The sequence below is a fragment of the Tamandua tetradactyla genome, chromosome 11, assembly GCF_023851605.1.
Source record: "Tamandua tetradactyla isolate mTamTet1 chromosome 11, mTamTet1.pri, whole genome shotgun sequence".
NCBI classification, from domain to species: Eukaryota; Metazoa; Chordata; class Mammalia; order Pilosa; family Myrmecophagidae; genus Tamandua; species Tamandua tetradactyla.
Window position 1 is genome coordinate 74,769,954 of NC_135337.1, and position 14,699 is coordinate 74,784,652.

The following is a 14,699-nucleotide window of genomic DNA, read 5'->3' on the forward strand; positions in this document are numbered from 1 at the left end:
CCCAGTCGTGTCTTCCCTGGCCTCACCTCCCTCGACTTTCTGGGTTTGACGCTGCCCACTCCCTTACATTTGGCTTGTGAATTCCTTTTTGCTCCTTTTCAGCTTTGCTTCTCCTTCCACCAGAGCTACGGGTTCCCCCCTCAGCATCGATCCCTTAGCAGTCTCTATTAGGATGATGTTCTCTCAATCAATTTTTTTTAATGCACATATTTATTTCCATATTTATGTATCTGTCATCAAGTACGGGGATCAGCAGACGACAGCTGGCGGGCCAGATTCTGCCCACTGCCTGCTTTTGAAAATAAAATGTTATTGATTGGCGCGTGGCCCTGCTTATTTGCTTACGTCGTGTCTGGTTGCTTGTGCGCTGTACCAGCAGAACTGAGACGTTGCCACAGGAACCGCGTGGCCCAGAGAGCCAACAGAAGTATTCACTCTCTGGGCCTTTACTGAAAAAAAATTGCCGACCCCTGATCTGGAACAAGCTTTTCGGGGGTTTATTCAGCACACTTCCTAATAGCTTGTGTGCTCCCTGATACTTGAATGGATAAAGCCAGATGAAATGCCCAAGGACGCTGTGTTTTTTTTCCCCTTTATGCAGCAAGGTATATTAAAGACATTTACACCATCCACTGCGCTGGATTTATGGGTTCCGAGGAGGAGAAAATAAGTGATGGTTCCTTGTTCACTGTGCATGTGACCTTAGGATTTATTTATTTAAACAGACATCTTGGCCTTGAGTGAGGAGTCCATGCTTTTGGCTCAGTCTCTAGAGCTGAAAGCTAGTTGTATCTGCTAAGTTGTATCTTCTCTCGAGACTCCTTGTCTTTATTTCTATTGCAGATACATCCAGGGTGGCTTGGTTTATATTTTGCAGTTGGATTCTATTTTTGATGATTTAGTTAAAATGATGGCAAGTAACACATTCCCATTGGGAAAAATTACAGAGGCAGAAAGAGAAAAAAAGGCAAAGCCCCCTTTCAACGTCCTGTCCCCAAACCCATCCCATTCTTGTCCCTGGAAGTGATCACATTATCATATTATCCATTTGTTCTGTCTCTTTTTAACCTATTTAAAAATTTAAATTTTTTTAGGAATTATCATATAGTAAAATTGACTTTTCTTTTGGTTTCCAGTTTTATGAGTTTTGATCCATTTATGGAGCTTTGTGACCATTTCCATAGTCAGGTTACCTAACTTTCCAAAACTCCCTTGGGATACCCCACCCTTTAGCATTATACCCAGCCCCACCCCTAACCCCTAACAACCACAGATGAGCTCCCCTCCCTGTAGTTTTCTCTAGATTTTGAAAAACATCTTATCATTGGATTACTATTCTTTTTTAAAAAACAATTTTTTTATTGTGAAATATGGCATATATACAAAAAAGCAATATATTTCAAAGTACATTGTAACAAGTAGTTAGAGAACAGATTTCAGAGTTTGGTATGGATTACAATTCCATAGTTTTAGGTTTTTCCTTCTAGCTGCTCCAAGACACTGGAGACTGAAAGAAATATCAATAAGATGATTTAGTGGTCAGACACATTTGCTAAATCCTATCTGTTATAATTCTTCCTTCTGCTTTGATCCTTCTCTCAATCTTTAGATTGAGCTATGCCTGTTCCACGGTTTTCATTGTGGAGAGGGCTGTCGATAATATGGGGTAGGGATTGGAACTCGTCGATGTGCTGGAGAGGCTGGCCCCTCTGGATTTCAGGACTTAACCTGGCCCAGGAATCATCTGAAAGTTGTAGGTTTCTGGAAAGTAATCTTAGTGTATTAAACCTTTTTTAGAATCTTATATATCACCCTAGTGTTCTTTAGGATAGGCTGGACTGGTTTTGGTTGGGGTTTGGCAAGTTATGATAGGTTGCAATGTCTAACTGAAGCTTGTGTAAAAGTGACCTCCAGAATAGCCTCTCAACTCTATTTGAACTCCCTCAGCCACTGATATCTTATTTTGTTACATCTATTTTCCCCCTTGTGGTCAGGAAGCATTGTTGATCCCATGGTGCTGTAAGAATTTGAGAATTTTGCCACGCAAAGGAGGACTCCAAGAGACGTTCTCTCATGCAACACGCAAGGGGTTTATTTTCCACACATGTGTGGGGCTCGCTGAACACGCAGGAGCAGAGAGCCCCGAACCTAAGTCTGCAAAAGCTTTTTAAAGGGTAAGATGAGGGGGGTGGGGGTTGAGCATGGGTCACAGGTGCTGTTTTGCAAAAAAGCAGATAAGAACAGTTTTACAATAAGCATTTCTTAACAGTTTTACAACAAGTAACCTTGGCGCCAGGATTGTTTATCTTCAGCCTGATGGGGCCCATAATTCTTTTCTTTATAATTCTTAACTCACACTAAATGCATAGCCGTGAATATAAAATGACACAAATGCTTTTGCTGGATATTTCAGAAGCTAAAATATATGTAAATAGCTAAATTAAGCAGGAAAAATTAGCTACTGTTAAGCTTTATAAAATTCCCTTTTACAGTGCCAGGGCCAGGCTCATCCCTGGGTGTCCTCTCCCATGCTGCCAGGGAGACTTTCACCCCTGGATGTCATGTCCCATGTAGGGGTGGGGAGGGTAATGATTTCATTTGCAGAGTTGGGCTGAGAGAGAGAGAGCAACAAAAGAGGTTTTCTGGAAGTAATTTAGGCATAGCATAACTGTAGGTAGACTTAGCTTCTCTGCTACAGAAATAAGCTTCCCAAGAGCAAGCCTCAAGATCAAGGGCTTGGCTTATTGGCTTGGGAGTCCCTAATGTTTGAGACATCAGGGGTTTCCCCGCTGGTAAAGCTTAATAGTTCCATATTTATTCTGGATTACTATTCTTAAAACTGAAAATTTAGAATTTAAGTCCGTGGTTTCCTTTCACCGTGGTTTAAATTTGTGAATTTGGGTTTGCCGTTTTCCATGTGATCTTTTGGAGCACATGTGGTCTTTTTATCTTGTTTTCATTTGCCTGCAAATCCTTAGTGGCGACTTGGAGAGTTCAAGAGAAGCTACAAAATCCTGTATTTCAGGACAGGGGACCCCTGTGCTCTGCTCATCGCAGGGCCAACTGTTCTGCCATGGCTTTTGGGATTTTAGAAACATATTTTGTTTCTAGAAGAGCAAGATTTGTGTCCTGCGTTGCCAAATGTAGGCTGGATACAAATTCCAGTAGGAGTGGAACGAGAAACTCTGGGATTCAAACTTGATTTAAAATCTGGCCTTTTTTTGCCTGTTCCTTAAGGAAATGTTTCTTGTAGGCTTAGCTGGAAGCCCCTGTCTTCTGTTTAGGAATGGATATCCTGTTGTCAGGAGACTCTTGTCTCTCCCCTTTGCTTTTGTGGAAATGTGGAAAATGTAGGTACTTTCCCAAAACTACACTTGTCAGCCGTGTGAGAAAAGGTAGTGATTGGATGCAAAGTGAATAGGATGTTGTTTCCTGACTCCCTTTCTTTAATTCCTTGTTACCAATGTGTTCTCTGGATTGCATCCTTTGTTCCCTTCTAGCAGGCGAGAAAAGGGATGTTTTCTAGCGGAAATGGTCCTTGGTAATTATGCCTGGTTACAGTGTATGGACTCCGCCTTCTACTTTTTTTACAACGTGCTTTTTTGGTCTTGCCGAAGTCCCCTTGGTTTTTCTTCCTTTGTCTTCTCTGGGCTCTCTGCCCTCCTTTGTGTAAAGGAGGGAGTCAGGTTCTGGAGATGACATGCAGACTCCTCTTCGGCCCCATGGTTTGATGTAGTTATGCTTACAAAAGTGTATCATTACCTGGAGGAATTAGCCTAGATGTTTCTGAGCTTTCAGAGCTGTACCGGGCAGATGAACAAAAGGTGTTGGTGTCAGAGTGTGGCTGGGGGGCATTGACTGTCTCTCTCTCTGTAGTCTCCTGTCCTTAAATACAGTGCTCCCTGGAGCCCTCCTTCTATCCCTTTCTCCTTTCTCTTGTTGTCTCCCTGCCTTCCTGATAAAGTCACACATTGTCACTACTTCCACCAGCTCTGTCTCCCTGTCCGCTTGCAGACCCACATCTTTCCGGCACCCAGCGAAGCAACACCCCCGGAGTATCTCCTTCCACTCCTACTGGAATTTGTATCCAGCCTGCATTTGGCAACATCCTACAGCCCCCACAAACCCAGCATGTCCCAAACTGAACCTGCTGTCCTCACCACCCTAAGTGGTCCTTTTTTAGGCTTCTCTGGGTTGAAGGAGCCTCTCTCTCACATCTTCCCCTCTCTTCTCCCTCCCCTGGGTACCAAGCCATGTTGATGCTACTTCCTCAGTGGCCCTTAAAGCTTGCCTCTTCTTCTTTGCACCCAGCCCTGGGATATACCTGGCCCCTGAATCCTCACCCTTTCCCCCTCAGCCACGCCTTAGCAGGCCTTGCAGCATGATTCCTGTTAGAACCTTTTCCACTCTGTTGCCAAGGGGAGTTCTCTGTTTTTCCTTCTTTCGTCCTTCCACAGCCACCAGGTAAATCCCTTCTTTGGGCTCCTGAGCTTAGCTGCAGCCCTGGGCTACCTCCCCTCCCTCTCCTGGCCTTCCGAGTCCACAGTTCCTTGGGGTTCCCTGTTCTTAGTACCTTTGCATGGTTGCATGCACTTCCTGGGTCTGAACCACCCTCCTTCTCTCTTTTCCTCCACTGACTCCTGCTTCTTTCCCAACAGAACCAGGACAGAGGCTCCTTTCCTTCCCCTTATCTCTTCCTCATCCCAATCTGTCTCCTTCTCTTTCAGTACAAACTCAGTTTGTCTGTCCCGGTGCCCATAAGATGGTGGGGCCGATATGGATGTGTTCTAGGGAAATGCTGATGACTTGCATGAATGGAATCATTTTCAGTGTGTGGGCTGGTGAGAATTACCCTTCCAGGAAGTAGCATTTGCAATACACAAACCAATATGTGTGTCTGATTTCCCTTCCCCCTTTTTATTTTTAACTGAAATGATAGTGTGCTGCCTGGTCCTCCCCTTGCCCAGTTACTATTAACAGCATATCCGGTAGGTCTTTTCGGACCACGCATAAGGAGCTTCCATGTTCCTTTTTTACAGCTGCATAGTATTCCATCATGTCGGGGGGGGTGGCAAACTATGGACAAAGTCCCCTCCTCCACTTAGCCAGTGTTCTTAGGGCCCCTGAGCTAGAAATGGTATTTACATTTTTAAGTAGTTAGTTGAAAAAAGCTCAAGTTGTTCTTTCATGCTACATGAAAATTATGTGAAATTATAATTTCTGTGCCTCTAAAGAAAGTTTCACTAAGGTGCAGGGGTGGTTCAGTGCTCCCCTTCCATGTGGAAGACCCAGTTCATTCCCAGACGGTGCACCCCTCCCAACACAAAAACAAAGTTTCACTGCTGTGTAGCGATGCCCACATGTTTATGGGTTGTCTGTAGAGGCTTTTACATGCTAGGAGAGAGGGGAGCAGTTGCAACAGAGCCAGGATTCCCCACCAAAGTGGAAACATTTACTCTCTGGCCCTGCATAGAAAGTTTATACCAAACCCTGCGTCTATCACAGGTTCTCGGGGTGGGGTGTGCATCACCCAGAGGCTTGTTAAGACACAGATAGCTGTCCCCCACCTCTCTTCGCCCCGCAGTGTCTGATTGAGTAGGTCTGGGATAGGGCCTGACAATCTTCAGTTTTAGCAAGTTCCCAGGTGATGTGGATATTTCTGGTTCTAGATCCCCATTTGAGGACCCATGCTTTACAGAAGGCTCAGAATAGATTTGAGAGCTCCCCTGTGGATGGATAGCTACATTGTTTCTAGTCTCATGCAATCCTAGATAGTGCTGCATTGAGTTGCACTGGCATGAGCAAACCTGTGGGTTTTCCCAAACAGGAATTGCTGGGTCTACAGGAATCTGTGTTTATGCAGTTGCCCTCCGCCACCCACTCCCTGGCAGATTCATCACTCATTCTTTCAACTCCCTCACAGTCTGCGAAGGTTTCCTGGGCTTCCTCTGGCTCTTAGTCCTTCTCTGAGCTGTCCGATCCACTTTCTCTGCATCCTTCTCCTCTCTCTTCCCTGTCTCCTGTGTTCTTCCTTCCCACCTTCCATTATTTTTATCTCCACCCTCCTTCCCTAGCTTGCCACTCAGCAGGGATTCCATGAAAATTAAAGCCCAGAGAGGTTAAGTAATTTGCCCGAACTCACACAGCTGCCAAATGGCAAACTTGAAATTTGCACCCTTGCTGTGTGGCCTCAAGACTGTGCAGTTAATTGCTTCATTACTTTGTCTAAACTCTGACAGCAGATTATAGCTCCCTACTTGCTGGGCTGCCACAATCTTATTTATTTGCTGTTCCCTCAAGCCCAGTGAGATGCCTGGCGTACAGGGGTGCCCAGCAAGTGTCTGTCTTTCTATCCTGCTGGGTACAGAATCTGCATTAGAATCTAGATCTTCCAATGCTGCCATTCCCCAAATCTCCTTTTGTTCTCCTTTCTGGAAGGCAGCGTTGAGAGACAGTCCTTGGGGTAGGCAGAGAATTTTAGGGGTGTCTGAGATCCCAATGCCCAGACTCTCATTTCTGAAGGTGCTAAGTGTGGGAATCGGTTCCATGTAGTTCGGACAGGAGAACTTATATGTACATAGACAGCCACCAGTTCTCATCTGTTCTCCATAGCTTTTATCAGGCTCCCATCATTTCCAGGTGAGGAAACTGAGGCACGCAGAGGCTGAGGATATGACCCAGGATTGCATTGCATTCGGGGGCTAGAGCTGGGGTGAGAGCCCAGCTCTCTCGGGTTTCTAGTGTTTTCCGAAGCTGGCATGGGTGGTGTCCCGACACCTGAGCTGGGAGCTTTTTGGGGCAGGACCACCTGAATTTAGCAGGAAGTGGTTTTAAGGCTGGAAAGAATGCAGAGAGGAACGTGGGGGCTCCAGGAAATTTCAGTAGGAAGTATTTTAGGAACGCTGCAGCTAAGGAACAGGGGCATTCGTGATTGACAGAAGAGAGTACAGGAAATCTTAGCCCTGTAAAGGATTTAAAAAATCTGCTAGAACCTTTGCCCTGCTCTTCTGCTACTTCCATGGTGAGAGAAAACCAAGAGGGCTCTCCTGTCTGTCTTTTCTTCTGGAAAATTCTTAGATTCCTCTGGTTGAGGGGGGAAGGCTTTGCACTGTCAGGTAGAACTTTCTGCCTTCTTTGCTGGGTAATCCATCAGCTACTAGCCCCATGTGGCCACTGGACATTTGAAAGGTGGGCGGTGAGACAGAAGAACTCCATTTCTAATTTTATTTAACTTCCATTTAAATTAAAATGTAATTTTTAAATTTTAATTAAAATAACTGATGGTCAATTTGGTTATTAGGAAAGCTTATAGTATGTTTGGAACAACTTTGGGTATGCAGATCTACATTTTTGGCTATCCATTTTATGAGATCTAAACACAGATGAATTATTCACAGTGGAAATTTAGCAGCTGAATTGAGATGTACTACACATGTAAAATCTACAGTGCATTTTAAAGCCTTAGCATGAAAGAAATTCTGTAGACTATCTGATTAATACTTTAAAAATGTTGATTGCATGTTGAAATGGTAATATTTTTGAATACATTGGGCAAAATAAAATAAGTTTAATTTTACCTGTTTTTTTCACCTTTTTAAAGAAAAATTAAATTTCCTATGTGGCTTGCATTATATTTTTATTGGATGCTGCTGCTTTAGACCCTACGTTTGTGGGTCATCCATAGAAATAAGCTATCATTTGCCAACACTCTTGACCTTAAAATGAACTAGGCAGAACTGAATGATTCTTTCTTTCTTTTTTTTTTTTTGTCATGGGCAGGCACCAGGAATCGAACCGGGGTCTCCAGCATTGCAGGCGAGAACTCTGCCACTGTGCCACCATTGCCTGCCTTGGATGATTCTTAATTGCAGTGTTTAATCGTGATATCACCTCCTCAGGGAAGTCCTCCTTGATTATCCTGAACTGGACTGATAGCTCATTTGTATTCTCTCTTTTAGCTCCTGAGGGTCTTTGGTGACTTCTTTCTCAGCTGTATTTTAAATTGAGTTGGTAGTTTGCATCTGCTTGGACTATGAGATTTCGCTGGTTCTAATCCCTATAATATTTCCAGCCTGGAACAGCATTTGGCATGGAAGATGTGCCCAGTGGATATTTGCTGAACCAGCAAACCAATGATATTCTCTTTAACCAGCTTTCCCTAGATTGTCACTCCCTGAAACCTATTCCACTGTCTCCTTTTTAAAGGTGTATTCACCAGCCTTTTCATTTAGGTGTGTGTGTATGTGTATATATATATATACATTGTATGGTGGAGGTCACATTTCATTCTTTTTCCATGTGAGTATCCCATTATTGCAGCACCATTTGTGGAATATTTTTTTTTTTTTTTTTTTGGTAGGAGGAGGAAGTTCATGGGCTGGGAATCGAATCTGGGTCTCCTGCAATGCAGGTGAGAATTCTATCACTGAACCACCCTCACAGCAGGTATACTTTTGCATGAAGGAAGATATTAAAATGGTGACATAGTGGTTGTTCTAGTTTGCTAGCCGCCGGAATGCAATATACTAGAAGCGGAATGACTTTTAAAAAGGGGAATTTAATAAGTTGCTAGTTTACAGTTCTAAGGCCAAGAAAATGTCCCAATTAAAACAAGTCTATAGAAATGTCCAATCAAAGGCATCCAGGGAAAGATACCTTGGTTCAGGAAGGCTGATGAAGTTCAGGGTTTCTCTCTCAAGTGAGAACGGCACATGGCGAAGTTGGCATCATCTGCTAGCTTTCTCTCCTGGCTCCCTGTTTCTTGAAGCTCCCCGGGAGGCATTTTCCTTCTTCATCTCCAAAGGTCGCTGGCTGGTGGACTCTGCTTCTCGTGGCTATGTTGTTCTGCTCTGCTCTCTCTGAATCTCCCATTCTCCGAAATGTTTCCTCTTTTATAGGACTTCAGAAATTTGATTCAAGACCCACCCAAATGGGTGGAGACATATCACCTAATCCAGCTTAACAACCACTCTTGACTAAGTCACATCTCCAGGGAGATGATCTGATTACAGTTTCAAACATACAGTATTGAAAAGGGATTATTCTGCCTTCGTGAATGTGAAGTGGAATCTCATTGTGGGTTAAGTTTGCATTTCTCTGATGCCACCAGGCGTTTAATCTTTGAGTGCCCATCCACATCTGATTTTGGTCCTGCCTCTGCCCAGGGAGTGTGGCAGGCAGGTGTTCATGGTGCCTCTGTGATTTTATGGATGTTTTTGTGTGTGTGTGTATGTGTATGAAATATAGAGTACAAGGTCCAGGTTTGGGAAACCCAGAGCTGTGGCTGAGCCTAAGCTTTGCTCCTGCTTTGCCAGGTCAACTACAGAATGCCAGTTAAATTTGAATTTCAGGTAACCAATGCATCATTTTTAGGATAAGTATGTCCCAAAGATCACATGGACAGACTTATCCTAAAACAAATTGTTGTGTATCTGAAATTCAAATTTAACTGGGTGTTCTGTATTTGTTTATAATTTACATCTGGCAACCCTACCTGCCCCCCTGGTGTGCTTTGTCCTTAGGCAGAAGGCTTGCAGTTTTCTCACCTGTAGGGTAGGCTGGGGGTATTGGCAGACATCAATGTCAAGACCTCTGTAAGCAGATGCTGATGACATTACTGGGGCTGGGTGCCTAGGCTGGGCTCCCAGGTGGCCGAGTGTGTGCATTTGGACCTGGCATCCTCCCAAAGCTGCTTCCGGCCTGGACTTGGCACCCTCTGTGCCCCTGCTCGGTGCAGACCCGAGGCTAGTGAGTGGTGAGGGGTGGTTGTGGTTTGTCATGAGCTGGGCACTGGGGCTTTCCTACAACTTCCCAGTGAACGCACACACGTCCTTTTCCTTGATTTAGTTTAATCCATTCTGTACAGAATGTGATTCAGGAACCCTGTTGTTTTCTTTCTCTCAATTGTTTGTTTTGCTGTTTTTTTTTTTTCTTTCTAATTTGTACTGTTTTTGCTAGTTACTCTTAGGTTGGGTTTTTAAAGATTTACCATTGTTTGTTAGAACAGTTTGTTTGCCTCAAAGATATGTTATTCGATAGAACAGTCTGTTTGCCTTGAAAATATTGGGGGCAGGCTGAGTGCCTTGGAATAAAACAAGTAGGGATTGTGTGCTGAGTCTCATCTTCCAGGTCCTGTGCTGAAGGCTCTGTGTACGTGCACGCGTGTCGTTTTGGTGTAGGGGAGTTGTCTAAAGACTGTGACTAACAAATATTAACTGGAATGTGGGGTTCAAGGAGAAGGGAAAGACCAAAATAGGTGCACAGAGGAGAGGAAATCAGGGAGGGCTGCCTGGAGGTGGTGGCATTTGAACTGGATTGAGGGATGGGCTGGGTATAAAGGGCTTTCCCAGCCAAAGGGGCTAGGGCTGCCCTGTTCAATCCAGAAGCTCTTAGCCGCATGTGTGTATTTATATTGAAATAAATTAATATTAAATAAAAGTAAATATTCAGTTCCTCAGTCTCACTAGCCACATTTTAAGTGCTCAAGAGGCATAAAGGGCTAGTGGCTAGAGTAATAAACAGTGCAGATCCAGAACATTTCTTGCAGAATACTCTGTTGAACAGCAGTTGACCAGGGCAGGGGTTGTCAACTGCAACCCACAGATTAAAAATCTGGCCCACTGCTTGTTTTGTCAATAAAGTTTTATTGGAACACAGCCAGACCCATTCATTTACAAATTGCATGACAAGAGACTGTATGGCCTGCAAAGCTGAAAATATGTAGTGCCTGGGCTTTTACAGAGAACATTTGCTGTCTCCTGGTCGGTCCAGGCAAATGAAGGCACAGCTCCCCGAGATGAGTGTGATGTGTTTTGGGGAATAAACACCAGAATAGGTGACATTAACTGTGTTTCGGGACCACTTAAGTGCCTGTCATGTTAGCTTGTTTTCTTTCCCCTCCTCGAACATAGTTCAGGTTTCAGAGGATGACATGGAGCCTTAGTGTTGTACGAGGGTGGGGGGCAGGCTTGTTCAGCTGTGGTGTCCATGTAGGGCTGAGGGGGCGGGGCAGAAGCCTGTGGGCCGTGGGTGGGCAGTGCAGGGTGCAGGGAGCCCAGAGGGTGTTGGAGCTGCACAGTGCCCACCTGCAGGAGAATGGGGCGTGGGGGGTGTTTGTGCTGGCTGGGAAGCCCATGCCACAGCCAGGTGAAAGGTGATTACGCTGTGGGGAAAATTGACAAAACAAATAAATTAAGCTCTCCTTGCTCCATTTCTGATGCTGGCACCTTTATGCCCCCCAGATCATTTCCTGAAGATTGTTCCCATTGACGTATCCAGGACATCTCCCCTTTCTCCTCCTGCACCTGCTGTGTTACTCAACCGCTCTGAAATCCCATTGTCTCAATTGCATCGGATGACACATGATTATTTTAAGGCTCCAAGCAGGTACTGCCAGAGGAATATTTTCTTTGTCGTTTGGAAGTAATTGCTTAGGCAAAAGACGGGAACTTTGCACTGAATGCCACTCATCAGGATAGGCTGCAGAATTTGTGGGCTCCCATGCAAAATGAAATCGTGGGGCCCCTTGTTCAAAAATATTTAAGGATTCCAAACAGTGGAATTAGTTTCCTTCTAGGGCATCACAGAAGAATTACCTTTAGTGCCAGCATTCTCTTTTGGGCACTTTCAGCTTTTTCTATCAGGTGCCTCCAAATTCTTCCAGTTTCTACCCATTCCTTTAATTTTTTTAAAATGCTTTTTTTTTTTTTTTTTTTTGGCACGGGCAGGTTCTGGAAACTGAGCCCAGGTCTCCAGCATGGCAGGTGAGAACTCTGCCACTAAGCCACAGTGGCACCACCCTTTTTAAACACTTTTTATTGTTAATACAAAGAAAAGAAAAAAGAAGCAATGATTTTCAAAGAACACGACAATAAGTAGATAAGAAGAGATTTCAAAGTTTATTATGGGTTCTCATTCCACTATTTCAGATTTTTCCTTCTAGCTGCTCCAGAACATTGGAGACTGAAGAAATGTGTATTTTTCTTTTTTGTGAAAAATGACATATATACTAAAAAGCAATAAATGTCAAAGCATGTTGCAACAATCAGGTATAAAACAGATTTCAGAGTTTGGTATGTGTTACAATTCCACAATTTTAGTTTTTTATTTCTAGCTGCTCTAAGATACTGGAGACTAAAAGAAATGTCAATATAATGATTCAGCAGTTATACTCATTTGCTAAATCCTATCTTCTCTGTCCAACTCCACCATCGTCTTTGATCTTTCTGTCCCACTCTTTAGGGTAGTTGGGCTATGGCTATTCTAACTTTTTCATGTTGGAAGGGGCTGTCGATAATATGGGATAGGGGGATGGAGCTACCTGAGATTCTGGGGAGGCTGGGCCCTCTGCATTGCAGGACTTATCTGGTCCAGGGACCCATCTGGAGGTTGTAGGTTTCTGGAAAGTTACCCTAGTGCATGGAACCTTTGTGGAGTCATATAATGCCCTAGGTTGGCAGGATTGGTTTCAGTTGGCTATTCCCCTAATTTTAAAGATACTTGCCTGTGGGCTTTTAGGCATTTGTTATAATAGCACCCTTGCTGTTGGCATCAAAATCTGTACCATTCAGCTTCTCCAGAGAAACAGAACCAATAGTACAAAATATCCATGTCCATCAATCTCTATATAGATATATATAAAGAGAGGTATTTGAAGGAATTGGCTCACAGGAATGTGAGGACTGGCAAATCTGAAATCCCTAGGAAACCCAGGTGGGAGTTGATGATACAGTTGGAGTCTGAAATCCGTCAGGCAGGCTGGAAGTTCGAGCCAGAGCTGATGGAGCCATCATGGGCAGAAATTCTTCATTTCTGGCAATCCACAGTCCTTGCTCATAAGGCCACCAGCTGATTGGATGAGACCCATCCCCATTTTCAAGGATGGTCTTCTTAAGGTCAGCTCCTGGTAGATGTTAGCCACATCTGCAAAATACCTTCACAACAACACCTGGATTGGTGTTTGGTTGAATACACGGGGTGCTGTGGCCTCCTTAAGTTGACCCATGAGACGGTCACCATGTTGAATGCAAAGCATTAAGCCACGTGTGTTCCTTCTGGGCGTGGGGTCCCTGTTGCTGATTTGTATAATCCAGAAATGGCACGTTGGCTCACCCGTCTTACCTCCCCCCTTCTTTTCACCTTCTAGTCTGACCAGGCATGGACATTCGCAACAATCTCACTCGGCTCCACGAGCTGGAGAACTGCTCGGTCATCGAGGGACATCTGCAGAACCTGCTGATGTTCAAAACGAGACCTGAGGATTTCCAAGACCTCAGTTTCCCCAAACTCATCATGATCACCGATTACCTGCTGCTGTTTCGGGTCTATGGGCTCGAGAGCCTGAAGGACCTGTTCCCCAACCTCACCGTCATCCGGGGCTCACGCCTCTTCTCTAACTACGCGCTGGTCATCTTCGAGATGGTCTATCTCAAGGAGCTCGGGCTCTATAATCTGATGAACATCACGCGGGGCTCTGTCTGCATCGAGAAGAACAACGAGCTCTGCTACCTGGCCACCATCGACTGGTCGCGGATCCTGGATTCCGTGGAGGATAATTACATCGTGCTGAACAAAGACGACAACGAGGAATGCGGCGACATCTGCCCGGGTTCCGTGAGGGGAGAGACCAGCTGCCGGGCCGCCATGATCAACGGGCAGTTCGTTGAGCGCTGTTGGACGCACAGCCATTGCCAGAAAGGTGGGCTGGGGATGGAGGGTTTGCGGCGGTTTCCTGGGCCTCATCCTACAGGTCTCGGCCTTGAACTTGGGGCTGGGAGGCAGGAGTATGGGACCTACGGACACACCCACGGAAAGGCATTCCTGTGATACCAGAAAGACAAGGGTGAAAAGCAGCGCCCTGTGCTGGATAGAGCCGGGATGCTGCTACCAGCCGGTGTCAGCGCCAGGGAACTGGTCACAGTGGTCGAACGGCGCTCGCAGCCGGTGGCTGGTCCAGCCCATTCATTCTCTCGTGGCGAGCGGACAGGGCGACGTGCGCGTTCCCACGCCTATTTCTGAAGCACTCGAAAGCGACAAGGGGAAGATGGTTTCTTGTATAGGGTTTATGCCTCTCAGGGGACATTTGGAATGAATTTGTCGGTGTAAGGCTGGCAGTTGCATCTATGCCAGAATTTTTAAAACCCTTACACCAAGGGAAAAACAGGGGGGGAGGTTTCCAATTGAGATTGATGGGTCATCTTATCACAAGCCATCAAACAATAATGTTTTAGGAAGTTGTTTTTGCATTTCAAGCAGAAAAACTGAGCTCCAAATGAGCACATTCAGCTTTGCAGATCTGTGTTATTTAACTCAGGACATCTTGTTTTCAAATTTTTACAAGTATTTCAATTATAAAATGCTTTACTTTTTAAAGTTGCCAGTTAAGAATATATTATGGGTTCAGATTTTCCTTATACAAAGAAAAGATAAATCCATGCTAGTGATATTATGTGACAGTTTGTGGTTAAAATTAGACTGAAATGCATTTAAAGATTTATCTTTTACATGCAATGTATTTTATGATATATGAAACAATATAGGTAATTTAAGATATATGAAACAAAAAGAAATAAATTTATAATCACATCATTAAGTTTAATATAAATGATAAATATTTGGTTTCTTATTTTCAGTATGTTTTGATTAATAAATAAGGCATATTTACATATAGATATAGTATATACTGTATATTACTTTAAACA

General features: G+C 44.3%; 1 pseudogene across 1 annotated transcript; it reads left to right on the forward strand.

The window, feature by feature from the left end:
• Positions 1 to 11,255: 11,255 nt before the first annotated feature.
• LOC143649585 (insulin receptor pseudogene) lies at positions 11,256 to 14,496 on the forward strand (annotated as a pseudogene). The gene is made up of 2 exons (XR_013159126.1): positions 11,256 to 11,385; positions 13,145 to 14,496. The product of XR_013159126.1 is annotated as an insulin receptor pseudogene (transcript).
• Positions 14,497 to 14,699: the final 203 nt, after the last annotated feature.